The sequence below is a fragment of the Pseudophryne corroboree genome, chromosome 6 (genome assembly GCF_028390025.1).
Source record: "Pseudophryne corroboree isolate aPseCor3 chromosome 6, aPseCor3.hap2, whole genome shotgun sequence".
NCBI classification, from domain to species: domain Eukaryota; kingdom Metazoa; phylum Chordata; class Amphibia; order Anura; family Myobatrachidae; genus Pseudophryne; species Pseudophryne corroboree.
The window spans coordinates 753,957,589-753,972,934 of NC_086449.1; the positions used below are offsets into that span (position 1 = coordinate 753,957,589).

General features: G+C 45.8%; 1 long non-coding RNA gene across 1 annotated transcript in view; it reads right to left on the reverse strand.

Moving 5' to 3' along the window:
• Positions 1-2,643: 2,643 nt before the first annotated feature.
• Positions 2,644-15,346, reverse strand: part of LOC134935668 (uncharacterized) — a 169,731-nt gene continuing 157,028 nt past the window's right edge. The window contains exons 2-4 of the long non-coding RNA XR_010180328.1: positions 4,243-4,340; positions 4,024-4,068; positions 2,644-2,775 (exon numbers count right to left, since the gene is read on the reverse strand). This is a non-coding gene — a long non-coding RNA (uncharacterized LOC134935668). The remainder of the gene's footprint in view (positions 2,776-4,023; positions 4,069-4,242; positions 4,341-15,346) is intronic.

Genomic DNA, 15,346 nt, shown 5'->3' on the forward strand with positions numbered 1-15,346 from the left:
CCCTTATTTATCAATGAGTGATAAATTGCACCAGCCAATCTGCTCCTAACTGTCATTTTTCAAACACAGTCTGTAACATAACATGGCAGTTAGGTGCTGATTGGCTGGTGCAATTTATCACTCACAGTGAAATTTATCACTCATTGATAAATAAGGGCATAGGTATCTTGGCCTTATATGAGAACTGCTGTACCTTAGGACAGCTATGTACCTGGCATCATCGCTCAGGATGATTGCAAACATCCGTGACATGTCAGCTAATGCACCCAGACCTCTTTTCCTATCAAAGGTCTTGGTACACCATACTGTATATCGTTCATAGGTTTTTTTTTAATAAGCAATACACTGTAGCCCTAAAATATACTTGCCTACTCTCATCCGGATAAGTTTGTAATTCTCCTGGCAGCCAAGCCACCGCACCCCCCAGGAAAAACACTCATAGATCCCTCACAGCGGGGGTACCGATGACGCGATTCACTTCATCAAGACCTCGCCCACTACCCCACTGTCGGTAATCTCGGCAATGTGTAGCGGGGGGTGGGGCCACAATGACGCAATCTCATGGCTACGCCCCTGCTCCTCCCTATCATGCCTCCCTGTGCCGTGCCACGCCCCCTGCTCCTACCCATCATGCCCCCCCCGTGCTGTGCCACACCTCCTGCTAAGCCGACCTGGATGCCTCCTCCCGGAGGAGGCAGCCAGAATGTCGCCAACTATGTACTAAAATAATAATGTTCCTACACCTATATATAAGTGTAATGTGGCAGCAACTGCATCTTTATGGGAAGATCTATCAAACCTTGCAAAGAAGACAGTTGGAGGTGCTGCACATAGCATCCTATCTGATTCTCGCTACCATTTATCTAGTACCTTAAAGAATTGCCTCCAGCTGTCTTCTTTAGAAGCTATGATGTATTATCCCCTTGGTATCAAAGGCACTATACCATTAATAATCAAATACTTTCCATAGCTAACTACCACACGTCTCATCAGTCTCAGTTACAATATGATCAGTATTGACATTTCAACAACTGATAAATCTACCTGTGGATAAAGATGGATTTTGTTAAGGAACAAAGTTTTTGATTAAGCAGAATGTATACATCTTCCTTTTAGATATTATTATTATTATTATTATTATCAGTTATTTATATAGCGCACACATATTCCGCAGCGCTTTACAGAGAATATTTGCTCATTCACATCAGTCCCTGCTCCAGTGGAGCTTACAATCTATATTCCCTACCACATGTACACGCATACACATTCACGCTAGGGTCAATTTTGTTGGGATCCAATTAACCTACCAGTATATTTTTGGATTGTGGGAGGAAACCGGAGTATCCGGAGGAAACCAACGCAAGTACGGGGAGAATATACAAACTCCACACAGTTAGGGCCATGTTGGGAATTGAACCCATGACCTCAGTGCTGTGAGGCAGTAATGCTAACCATTACACCGTCCGTACTGCCTCGGTGAAACAGACATTACACATTACACTAATGTCACTAGTGCCGGAGCACCAAGACATTGGGCGGGCCTGTGTACTGGAGGTTGCGTTGCTATTGGGCGGGCCTGTGTACTGGAGGTTGCGTGGCTATTGGGTGGACCTGTGTACTAGAGGTTGCGTGGCTATTGGGCGGGCCTGTGTACTGGAGATTACGTGGCTATTGGGCGGGCCTGTGTACTGGAGGTTGCGTGGCTATTGGGCGGGCCTGTGTACTGGAGGTTGCGTGGCTATTGGGCGGGCCTGTGTACTGGAGGTTGCATGGCTATGCCTTGTCATGGTGTGCATTCCTACAGTATGGTGTGAGTTGGTGTGCGCCTTGGAGGGTATGGACTCTGCATCATAGGTGGGCCTGGTTACACCTCCTCTACACTGCCCAGCCTCTACAGATGTCCAGGTCAGTTGTAGCCACCAGCCCCCTCTTGGTACACTGACCCCAGTGCATGAACAATCTCCTCTTTAGCACTTAATTTGACAAGTACAGTCTGCCTACTTCACTTTGTATATTACAGTTAATGTTAAGATCAAGTTAAACAAAATCTGCTTTGATCATGCAAAGGCCTCAATTTATGTTAATGGGTTGAATACAGTTTACCTTGTGCTACTGGACAGCTTATACTTGCTAGAGTGCCTGATTCACAGATGTACACAAACTGATGGGTTACATACATCTCCTATGTTCACTGCGCATGCACAGATCGGCTCCAGCGTCGTTAGACACAGTACCCTATAAGCCACATCTTGATTGACAAGCTTCAATCATTTGGGAGCAGGGACTCAGCAGTGACGGCCAATGTTGCTCCCAAAAATTGGGGCGTATTGGCCCTTTTTTCGGAGTGGCGAGGTCAGTGTCTGTGTCTTCTGAGCTAAGACAGTCATTCTGAGTAGCCTTAGGCTCACTCAGATTATGGCCGATGCAGTGACCAATGGTCACGATGGTGGTCCTTTGCTGCATCTTTGAACTCAGCACGTGGATCTGTGATGCTCTCACGGGGTCTAATTTGTCCTCAGACGCCTCCTGTGGCAGTAGCATATTTTCACATCGCTGTAGCAACCAGAAATGCAGCAGCGATGCAAATAGTATCTATCTGAATCAGGCCCAAAGTTCAAAGAAAATATAGGACAACCTGTAGCATACGGGTAACTATGACTTTATTCAAGAGTGCTTTGGTTCCACACATGATACATTTTCTCTCCCACCATTCCTGTGATGACTCCACGAAAAACTGGGTCTGGTTTGGCAAAGGAAAGCTTCACGCCGCACAGCCTGCAGTTGGAAAAAGAGCAGAGAAAGAAAAGTGTTGTTTAACAAAATGGTGAGGACAACCAGTTCTGTATAGCTAAAATAGGACCCATACACATAGGGGGTGATTCAGACCTGATTGCTGGGCTGCTAACTTTGCTGTTCAGATAGTCGCTGCCTCCAAAGGGAGTGTAAATTCGCTGTGCTAGTGTGTGATCCCATGTGTACGCCGAACTGCAAAAGTCCACTTTTTGCAGTCTCGGTGCAGCACAGGACTTACTCTTACAGTGCAATCAGAACAGGCTGATCGGGTCTGGAGCTGACGTCACACACCCTCCCTGAAAACGCTTGGGAACACCTGCGTTTTTCCAGACACTCCCAATAAACGGTCAGTTACCACCCACAAACGGCTTTTTCCTGTAAATCACCTTGCAAACGCCCGTGCAATCGGATTTTCTGCATCATCCGTCACTGGCCGTCGATGCCCTTTTTTGTTGTCCGAAGTGCGTGCGCATTGTGGTGCATACGCATGCACAGTTAGTACTTGATCGCCCGCTGTGCGAAAACCCACAGCAGCGATCAGGTCTGAATCACCCCCAGAGTGAATAAATGTTTGTCTATGGAACATGTACTTAAGGGACCTACATATGAAGGTTCCCTTTTATTGCACCAAAAAATACCTACGGTGGTCATTCCGAGTTGATCGCTAGCTGCTTTTGTTCGCTGCGCAGCGATCAGGCAAAAAAAGGCGCTTCTGCGCATGCACATGCCGCACTATGCGCACCCGCGTCGTACTATTACAATGAACGATGTAGTTTCACACAAGGTCTAGCGAAGCTTTTCAGTCGCACTGCTGGCCGCAGAGTGATTGACATGAAGTGGGCGTTTCTGGGTGTCAACTGACCGTTTTCAGGGAGTGTTCGGAAAAACACAGGCTTGCCAGGAAAAATGCAGGCATGGCTGGGCGAACGCAGGGCGTGTTCGTGACGTCAAAAAAGGAACTGAATAGTCAGAAGTGATCGCAAGCGCTGAGTAGGTCTGAAGCTACTCTGAAACTGCACAATTTTTTTTTGTAGCCGCTCTGCGATCCTTTCGTTCGCACTTCTGCTAAGCTAAAATAAAATACACTCCCAGTGGGAGGCGGCATAGCATTTGCACGGCTGCTAAAAACTGCTAGCGAGCGAACAACTCGGAATGATCACCAATGTAAGAGCCATCAAAAATCCCCACTGAGGTGCTCAGTAGGAGGACTATGCAAACCCTCCCCCATACCTGATGGTATAAATTCAGGTATTGATTGCAGGAACCAGGGGAAACCTGTAAAGCAGTATAAGACGGGGATGAAGTGACAGTTAAAATGAAATAAATATCCAAAAAGCAAACAAAATAAACCATAAAGAACACTCTTTGAATTATTAATATTTCTCTATTACTTCCCCCCCCCCTCAATACTTTTATGAATATTTCCCTATAGAAAGTAATGGATAGTACCTGGCCTGAGCAAGCAATATTCTTCCATGAAATCACACATCCATGCTCTCTAAGTAGGTCAGAATGTCCAGGGTAAATCAGAAGGATTGACTTCAAGGCTGTATTTTGACAGTAATGAAAAACCACAGTGTACCTGATCAGTGTGTGGAACCCACACTGTAATACATTGCATTTTTTACTGAATAATGGTGAAATCTCTTTTTTTGAGGCAAAAACTGTGCAAAACACCTCTTTGAACTTTTATCGTAAGAGCTGGTGCTGAAACCAGGTGCTTTGGTCAGAGGGTACCACGTGCAAGACATTATAGTGTATTCTTGCTTTTGATAATTTTTTACCTCAGAATATTTTCTTTTCTCCCCACACAATCTAAATATTAACCAACTTGCACAATAAACCCTTTAGTCTCTGCTTTCCACTTTTACACCTTTTTTCATTCCAACCAGAACTGGCTCCTTGACATAGGTCATATAGGCGAATGCTGGGGATGCCATTGCCCAGCACGTTTTGACAGGAGTTATCAGCAGATGCGTCCTCTCAGCATTGCCTCAAGTTTTGTACTGTAGTAATATCTGTGTGAGCCTATGAACACAGTGTTTAGTGGTTGGATAGGTTGCAAATTAGGGAGCGCCAGCTAAAACCTTGACTAGGGCACCACATTGGTCAAGGCTGGCTCTCCCGCCATCCTTTCAGCAAATGAATTAGTCCAGTGCTGGCCAACTTATGGCTCTCCAGCTGCTGTGACGCTACAAGTCCCAGCATGCTACACCAGCTGATCGCAGGAAGCCGGGTATGCTGGGACTTGCAGTTTCATAACAGCTGGAGAGCCACAGGTATGCCAGGTCTGAATTAGTTAATATCCCCCTGTGACAAGGATCATATACACTGGGTAAAAGATCCATACTGCAGGTTTATTTTCCACTGCTTCTCCACAGGTAGGCAATTCACAACTGAACATAAGCAGTTACCAGCAAGTCACAGAATACAGAATAAATTACAGCAGTTCTTAGCATACAAAGTGTAAATTCTCCAGAGACCATTGACCATTGATTCCGGATCCCTAACAGTAGCCCCTCCCCCCCCTTCCCCCCTTTCCCCTCTGGCCTATCACCTGGGCGACTGGTTCACCGTCAGGAGTACTGTCTCTTGTGTCTGAAACTAGAGATGTGCACTTGAAATTTTTCGGGTTTTGTGTTTTGGTTTTGGGTTCGGTTCCGCGGCCGTGTTTTGGGTTCGACCGCGTTTTGGCAAAACCTCACCGAATTTTTTTTGTCGGATTCGGGTGTGTTTTGGATTCAGGTGTTTTTTTCAAAAAACACTAAAAAACAGCTTAAATCATAGAATTTGGGGGTCATTTTGATCCCAAAGTATTATTAACCTCAAAAACCATAATTTCCACTCATTTTCAGTCTATTATGAATACCTCACACCTCACAATATTATTTTTAGTCCTAAAATTTGCACCGAGGTCGCTGGATGACTAAGCTAAGCGACCCTAGTGGCCGACACAAACACCTGGCCCATCTAGGAGTGGCACTGCAGTGTCACGCAGGATGTCCCTTCCAAAAAACCCTCCCCAAACAGCACATGACGCAAATAAAAATGAAAGAAAAAAGAGGTGCAAGATGGAATTGTCCTTGGGCCCTCCCACCCACCCTTATGTTGTATAAACAGGACATGCACACTTTAACCAACCCATCATTTCAGTGACAGGGTCTGCCACACGACTGTGACTGAAATGACGGGTTGGTTTGGACCCCCACCTAAAAAGAAGCAATTAATCTCTCCTTGCACAAACTGGCTCTACAGAGGCAAGATGTCCACCTCATCATCATCCTCCGATATATCACCGTGTACATCCCCCTCCTCACAGATTATCAATTTGTCCCCACTGGAATCCACCATCTCAGCTCCCTGTGTACTTTGTGGAGGCAATTGCTGCTGGTCAATGTCTCCACGGAGGAATTGATTATAATTCATTTTAATGAACATCATCTTCTCCACATTTTCTGGAAGTAACCTCGTACGCCGATTGCTGACAAGGTGAGCGGCGGCACTAAACACTCTTTCGGAGTACACACTTGTGGGAGGGCAACTTAGGTAGAATAAAGCCAGTTTGTGCAAGGGCCTCCAAATTGCCTCTTTTTCCTGCCAGTATAAGTACGGACTGTCTGACGTGCCTACTTGGATGCGGTCACTCATATAATCCTCCACCATTCTTTCAATGGTGAGAGAATCATATGCAGTGACAGTAGACGACATGTCCGTAATCGTTGTCAGGTCCTTCAGTCCGGACCAGATGTCAGCATCAGCAGTCGCTCCAGACTGCCCTGCATCACCGCCAGCGGGTGGGCTCGGAATTCTGAGCCTTTTCCTCGCACCCCCAGTTGCGGGAGAATGTGAAGGAGGAGATGTTGACAGGTCGCGTTCCGCTTGACTTGACAATTTTCTCACCAGCAGGTCTTTGAACCCCAGCAGACTTGTGTCTGCCGGAAAGAGAGATCCAAGGTAGGCTTTAAATCTAGGATCGAGCATGGTGGCCAAAATGTAGTGCTCTGATTTCAACAGATTGACCACCCGTGAATCCTTGTTAAGCGAATTAAGGGCTCAATCCACAAGTCCCACATGCCTAGCGGAATCGCTCTGTGTTAGCTCCTCCTTCAATGTCTCCAGCTTCTTCTGCAAAAGCCTGATGAGGGGAATGACCTGACTCAGGCTGGCAGTGTCTGAACTGACTTCACGTGTGGCAAGTTCAAAGGGCATCAGAACCTTGCACAATGTTGAAATCATTCTCCACTGCGCTTGAGACAGGTGCATTCCACCTCCTATATCGTGCTGAATTGTATAGGCTTGAATGGCCTTTTGCTGCTCCTCCAACCTCTGAAGCATATAGAGGGTTGAATTCCACCTCGTTACCACTTCTTGCTTCAGATGATGGCAGGGCAGGTTCAGTTGTTTTTGGTGGTGCTCCAGTCTTCTGTACGTGGTGCCTGTACGCCGAAAGTGTCCCGCAATTCTTCTGGCCACCGACAGCATCTCTTGCACACCCCTGTCGTTTTTTAAAAAATTCTGCACCACCAAATTCAAGGTATGTGCAAAACATGGGACGTGCTGGAATTTGCCCATATTTAATGCACACACAATATTGCTGGCGTTGTCCGATGCCACAAATCCACAGGAGAGTCCAATTGGGGTAAGCCATTCCGCGATGATCTTCCTCAGTTGCCGTAAGAGGTTTTCAGCTGTGTGCGTATTCTGGAAAGCGGTGATACAAAGCGTAGCCTGCCTAGGAAAGAGTTGGCGTTTGCGAGATGCTGCTACTGGTGCCGCCGCTGCTGTTCTTGCGGCGGGAGTCCATACATCTACCCAGTGGGCTGTCACAGTCATATAGTCCTGACCCTGCCCTGCTCCACTTGTCCACATGTCCGTGGTTAAGTGGACATTGGGTACAACTGCATTTTTTAGGACACTGGTGAGTCTTTTTCTGACGTTCGTGTACATTCTCGGTATCGCCTGCCTAGAGAAGTGGAACCTAGATGGTATTTGGTAACGGGGGCACACTGCCTCAATAAATTGTCTAGTTCCCTGTGAACTAACGGCGGATACCGGACGCACGTCTAACACCAACATAGTTGTCAAGGCCTCAGTTATCCGCTTTGCAGCAGGATGACTGCTGTGATATTTCATCTTCCTCGCAAAGGACTGTTGGACAGTCAATTGCTTACTGGAAGTAGTACAAGTGGGCTTACGACTTCCCCTCTGGGATGACGATCGACTCCCAGCAGCAACAACAGCAGCGCCAGCAGCAGTAGGCATTACACTCAAGGATGCATCGGAGGAATCCCAGGCAGGAGAGGACTCGTCAGAATTGCCAGTGACATGGCCTGCAGGACTATTGGCATTCCTGGGTAAGGAGGAAATTGACACTGAGGGAGTTGGTGGGGTGGTTTGCGTGAGCTTGGTTACAAGAGGAAGGGATCTACTGGTCAGTGGACTGCTTCCGCTGTCACCCAAAGTTTTTGAACTTGTCACTGACTTATTATGAATGCGCTGCAGGTGACGTATAAGGGAGGATGTTCCGAGGTGGTTAACGTCCTTACCCCTACTTATTACAGCTTGACAAAGGCAACACACGGCTTGACAAATGTTGTCCGCATTTCTGGTGAAATACTTCCACACCGAAGAGCTGATTTTTTTGGTATTTTCACCAGGCATGTCAACGGCCCTATTCCTCCCACGGACAACAGGTGTCTCCCCGGGTGCCTGACTTAAACAAACCACCTCACCATCAGAATCCTCCTGGTCAATTTCCTCCCCAGTGCCAGCAACACCAATATCCTCCTCATCCTGGTGTACTTCAACACTGACATCTTCAATCTGACTATCAGGAACTGGACTGCGGGTGCTCCTTCCACCACTTGCAGGGGGCGTGCAAATGGTGGAAGGCGCATGCTCTTCACGTCCAGTGTTGGGAAGGTCAGGCATCGCAACCGACACAATTGGACTCTCCTTGTGGATTTGGGATTTCGAAGAACGCACAGTTCTTTGCGGTGCTTTTGCCAGCTTGAGTCTTTTCATTTTTCTAGCGAGAGGCTGAGTGCTTCCATCCTCATATGAAGCTGAACCACTAGCCATGAACATAGGCCAGGGCCTCAGCCGTTCCTTGCCACTCCGTGTGGTAAATGGCATATTGGCAAGTTTACGCTTCTCCTCCGACAATTTTATTTTAGGTTTTGGAGTCCTTTTTTTACTGATATTTGGTGTTTTGGATTTTACATGCTCTGTACTATGACATTGGGCATCGGCCTTGGCAGACGACGTTGCTGGCATTTCATCGTCTCGGCCATGACTAGTGGCAGCAGCTTCAGCACGAGGTGGAAGTGGATCTTGATCTTTCCCTAATTTTGGAACCTCAACATTTTTGTTCTCCATATTTTAATAGGCACAACTAAAAGGCACCTCAGGTAAACAATGGAGATGGATGGATACTAGTATACTTATGGATGGACTGCCGAGTGCCGACACAGAGGTAGCTACAGCCGTGGACTACCGTACTGTGTCTGCTGCTAATATAGACTGGATGATAATGAGATGAAATCAATATATATGTATATATAATATCACTAGTACTGCAGCCGGACAGGTATATATATTTATTATGTAATGACTGATGACGGACCTGCTGGACACTGTCAGCTCAGCAGCACCGCAGACTGCTACAGTAAGCTACTATAGTAGTATGTATAAAGAAGAAAGAAAAAAAAAACAACCACGGGTAGGTGGTATACAATTATGGATGGACTGCCGAGTGCCGACACAGAGGTAGCTACAGCCGTGGACAAACGTACTGTGTCTGCTGATAATATAGACTGGATGATAATGAGATGAAATCAATATATATGTATATATAATATCACTAGTACTGCAGCCGGACAGGTATATATTATATATTTAATATGTAATGACTGATGACGGACCTGCTGGACACTGTCAGCTCAGCAGCACCGCAGACTGCTACAGTAAGCTACTATAGTAGTATGTATAAAGAAGAAAGAAAAAAAAAAACAACCACGGGTAGGTGGTATACAATTATGGATGGACTGCCGAGTGCCGACACAGAGGTAGCTACAGCCGTGGACTAACGTACTGTGTCTGCTGATAATATAGACTGGATGATAATGAGATGAAATCAATATATATGTATATATAATATCACTAGTACTGCAGCCGGACAGGTATATATATTATATATTTATTATGTAATGACTGATGACGGACCTGCTGGACATTGTCAGCTCAGCAGCACCGCAGACTGCTACAGTAAGCTACTATAGTAGTATGTATAAAGAAGAAAGAAAAAAAAAAAAAACACGGGTAGGTGCTAGGTGGTATACAATATTATATATATATTATATACAATTATATATATATATATATAATATATATTAAACTCATAAACTGGTGGTGATTATTAAACTGGTGGTCAGGTCACTGGTCACACTATCAGCAACTTGCAAGTAGTACTCCTGAGTCCTAAGCAGACAATCACAATATATATTATACTGGTGGTCAGTGTGGTCACAAACAATGGCAGTGTGGCTGGCACTCTGGCAGCAAAAGTGTGCACTGTACGTTATATGTACTCCTGAGTCCTGAGTCCTGCTCTCAGACTCTAACTGCTTCCCACTGTCAGTGTCTCCCCCACAAGTCAGATAATACAGTCACACTATCTCTCTCTATCACTTCAGCAAGTACTAGTAGTAGTAGTACTCCTCCTAATGCTCCCCAAATTACTACTGTGTCTCTCTCTGTCTCACTCTCTTCTCGAATCTCTATAAACGGAGAGGACGCCAGCCACGTCCTCTCCCTATGAATCTCAATGCACGTGTGAAAAATGGCGGCGACGCGCGGCTCCTTATATAGAATCCGAGTCTCGCGATAGAATCCGAGCCTCGCGAGAATCCGACAGTGTGATGATGACGTTCGGGCGCGCTCGGGTTAACCGAGCAAGGCGGGAAGATCCGAGTCGCTCGGACCCGTGTAAAAAAACATGAAGTTCGGGCGGGTTCGGATTCCGAGGAACCGAACCCGCTCATCTCTATCTGAAACCATTTTAAAAGCAGGCTGACAGGTTTATGCAATCGTGCTTGCTGTTGCTCTGACTTGATCAAACTGAACACCTGTACTGGATTACACACTCTGCTGTTCCACATCCATGTCAGGTATGTTTATGCTGTCCCTGTGACACCCCATTGCTTACCCTAAATTTATGCCAACAGCGATAACATATAAGGGACGTAGCAGGATACGGATCATGTTGGTATAACCCAGGTGTTTAACTCCAGTTTTATATAATGCTTTCTGATTATGTTTACCGGTATTATTGAATATATTTTGGTGAATTTTCAGTAAAGCTGCCATTTATGTTTGAAAGAGCAGTCAGCACAGATATATAAAAGAGCTGCTAATCTGAGATATTTTTTTAATCCTTTCTAATGAGATTAAGAAAAAGAGCAGATTTAGTTTTAAGGGGCCGTCACTGTATAAATGTGTCCTTTTCATTTCGTTGGTTGCACAACTTGTCATTTTAAGGGTTATATTAATCAACACAGATCCAATATGAACAAGAAGGTAGTTATTCAACTTTGGCAAGTTACTTAAGGGCATACTGTACTTGCAAACTCTCCCTGAATGCCAGGGAGACTCCTCGAAAAAGTAGCAATCTCCCGGACTCCCTGACGAGTCTAGCAATCTCCCTGATTGCACCTTACCCCCATTATGTAGCTGTTATACTTGGAACAACAGAAATCAGAGCTATGGCCCTCATTCCGAGTTGTTCGCTCGCAAGCTGCTTTTAGCAGCATTGCACACGCTAAGCCGCCGCCTACTGGGAGTGAATCTTAGCTTAGCAGAATTGCGAACGAAAGATTCGCAATATTGTGAAAAGACTTCTCTGTGCAGTTTCTGAGTAGCTCGAGACTTACTCTTCCAGTGCGATCAGTTCAGTGCTTGTCGTTCCTGGTTTGACGTCACAAACACACCCAGCGTTCGCCCAGACACTCCCCCGTTTCTTCAGCCACTCCCGCGTTTTTTCCAGAAACGGCAGCGTTTTTCACACACTCCCATAAAACGGCCAGTTTCCGCCCAGAAACACCCACTTCCTGTCAATCACACTCCGATCACCAGAACGAAGAAAAAACCTTGTAATGCCGTGAGTAAAATACCAAACTTCTTAGCAAATTTACTTGGCGCAGTCGCAGTGCGAACATTGCACATGCGCAATTAGCGGAAAATCGCTGCGATGCGAAGAAAATTACAGAGCGAACAACTCGGAATGAGGGCCTATGTACATTCAAATGGGATCATCTGTACTGTTTCCCTGCATTGGTTATAAGGCACAAGTGCAAGGTGATAACGCACCAGTCAATCAGCTCATAACTGTCAATTTACATATTGGAGCTGTTTGGCTGGTGCATTATCACCTTGCACTTATCACCGTTTTATCCCTTCTTTATGCCTTCTCCAGGCTTAATACATCTGCCCCATTGATCTTTATAGCTACACACATTTTCAAATAAGATTTCTCATGGCCACTTATAAGGAACCACTTGTGAATAGAACATAATATGTGAACAAACCCTGAAATGTATCAGCGTCTTTTTGTCAACAAGTAGATGTTACTGAGCAACAATGCTCAGGTGGAGCAGTACTGTCCACTTTAGCACCACGCTGATAGGTGTTGCTTTCACAATCTCTCTGAAATTATTTTTCAAAAGTAATTAAGTACTGTATGCTTTAGGGTGTTCCGTGAATCTCAGAGCACTGTCCTCCGATTACTATAAAATAAGTTTCAATGTGAAAAAATTTTTATACTTTGAATTGACAGAGAAGCTAATTATACAGTATTTATGGGACTAATGGGTTAACCTGCATTTATGGTGTTTGTATTTGAACACGTGTTTACCTAATTTGCTTAACCAATTACCTTCATTCACTGATTTACACAATTGATTTTATAGCTTGATAATGGATGAGCAGTTAAAACCAGTCACCTATTTGTTAAAAAAATATCCTTTTTCATTATACTGCAGTAAAGAAATTAATTATTTTGTTTATGTGATGTTTTATGGAGTGTTCTAACTGCATCCCCGAGAAATTCCGGAAACTACTAAGAACTCTATTTCTGATGCTGAAAAGCTGAGTAATTGAAATTTTAGTGAGCTGCCCGCCATACCTATTATACGTTAACCAGTGGTGGAACTGCTGCCGGAGCAGTTGCTATGGCTACGGTAGTGAGTGGCTATCTGCCTCGGAGACCCCTACTGTGCACTTTGGAGAAAGTTCTGGGGTCCACGCATACTGTACACAGTACTCAGTGAATATTCCATTGGGCTTTTAGGTAGAGATGAGCGCCTGAAATTTTTCGGGTTTTGTGTTTTGGTTTTGGGTTCGGTTCCGCGGCCGTGTTTTGGGTTCGACCGCGTTTTGGCAAAACCTCACCGAATTTTTTTTGTCGGATTCGGGTGTGTTTTGGATTCGGGTGGTTTTTTCAAAAAACCCTAAAAAACATCTTAAAACATTGAATTTGGGGGTCATTTTGATCCCATAGTATTATTAACCTCAATAACCATAATTAACACTCATTTTCAGTCTATTCTGAACACCTTACACCTCACAATATTATTTTTAGTCCTAAAATTTGCACCGAGGTCGCTGGATGACTAAGCTCAGCGACCCTAGTGGCCGACACAAACACCGGGCCCATCTAGGAGTGGCACTGCAGTGTCACGCAGGATGTCCCTTCCAAAAAACCCTCCCCAAACAGCACATGACGCAAAGAAAAAAAGAGGCGCAATGAGGTAGCTGTGTGAGTAAGATTAGCGACCCTAGTGGCCGACACAAACACCGGGCCCATCTAGGAGTGGCACTGCAGTGTCACGCAGGATGTCCCTTCCAAAAAACCCTCCCCAAACAGCACATGACGCAAAGAAAAAAAGAGGCACAATGAGGTAGCTGTGTGAGTAAGATTAGCGACCCTAGTGGCCGACACAAACACCTGGCCCATCTAGGAGTGGCACTGCAGTGTCACGCAGGATGTCCCTTCCAAAAAACCCTCCCCAAACAGCACATGACGCAAAGAAAAAAAGAGGCGCAATGAGGTAGCTGACTGTGTGAGAAAGATAAGCGACCCTAGTGGCCGACACAAACACCGGGCCCATCTAGGAGTGGCACTGCAGTGTCACGCAGGATGTCCCTTCCAAAAAACTCTCCCCAAACAGCACATGACGCAAAGAAAAAAAGAGGCGCAATGAGGTAGCTGTGTGAGTAAGATTAGCGACCCTAGTGGCCGACACAAACACCTGGCCCATCTAGGAGTGGCACTGCAGTGTCACGCAGGATGTCCCTTCCAAAAAACCCTCCCCAAACAGCACATGACGCAAAGAAAAAAAGAGGCGCAATGAGGTAGCTGACTGTGTGAGAAAGATAAGCGACCCTAGTGGCCGACACAAACACCGGGCCCATCTAGGAGTGGCACTGCAGTGTCACGCAGGATGTCCCTTCCAAAAAACCCTCCCCAAACAGCACATGACGCAAAGAAAAAAAGAGGCGCAATGAGGTAGCTGTGTGAGTAAGATTAGCGACCCTAGTGGCCGACACAAACACCTGGCCCATCTAGGAGTGGCACTGCAGTGTCACGCAGGATGTCCCTTCCAAAAAACCCTCCCCAAACAGCACATGACGCAAAGAAAAATAAAAGAAAAAAGAGGTGCAAGATGGAATTGTCCTTGGGCCCTTCCCACCCACCCTTATGTTGTATAAACAAAACAGGACATGCACACTTTAACCAACCCATCATTTCAGTGACAGGGTCTGCCACACGACTGTGACTGAAATGACGGGTTGGTTTGGACCCCCACCAAAAAAGAAGCAATTAATCTCTCCTTGCACAAACTGGCTCTACAGAGGCAAGATGTCCACCTCATCATCATCCTCCGATATATCACCGTGTACATCCCCCTCCTCACAGATTATCAATTCGTCCCCACTGGAATCCACCATGTCAGCTCCCTGTGTACTTTGTGGAGGCAATTGCTGCTGGTCAATGTCTCCGCGGAGGAATTGATTATAATTCATTTTAATGAACATCATCTTCTCCACATTTTCTGGATGTAACCTCGTACGCCGATTGCTGACAAGGTGAGCGGCGGCACTAAACACTCTTTCGGAGTACACACTTGTGGGAGGGCAACTTAGGTAGAATAAAGCCAGTTTGTGCAAGGGCCTCCAAATTGCCTCTTTTTCCTGCCAGTATAAGTACGGACTGTGTGACGTGCCTACTTGGATGCGGTCACTCATATAATCCTCCACCATTCTATCAATGGTGAGAGAATCATATGCAGTGACAGTAGACGACATGTCCGTAATGGTTGTCAGGTCCTTCAGTCCGGACCAGATGTCAGCATCAGCAGTCGCTCCAGACTGCCCTGCATCACCGCCAGCGGGTGGGCTCGGAATTCGGATTTGGGATTTCGAAGAATGCACAGTTCTTTGCTGTGCTGCTTTTGCCAGCTTGAGTCTTTTCATTTTTCTAGCGAGAGGCTGAGTG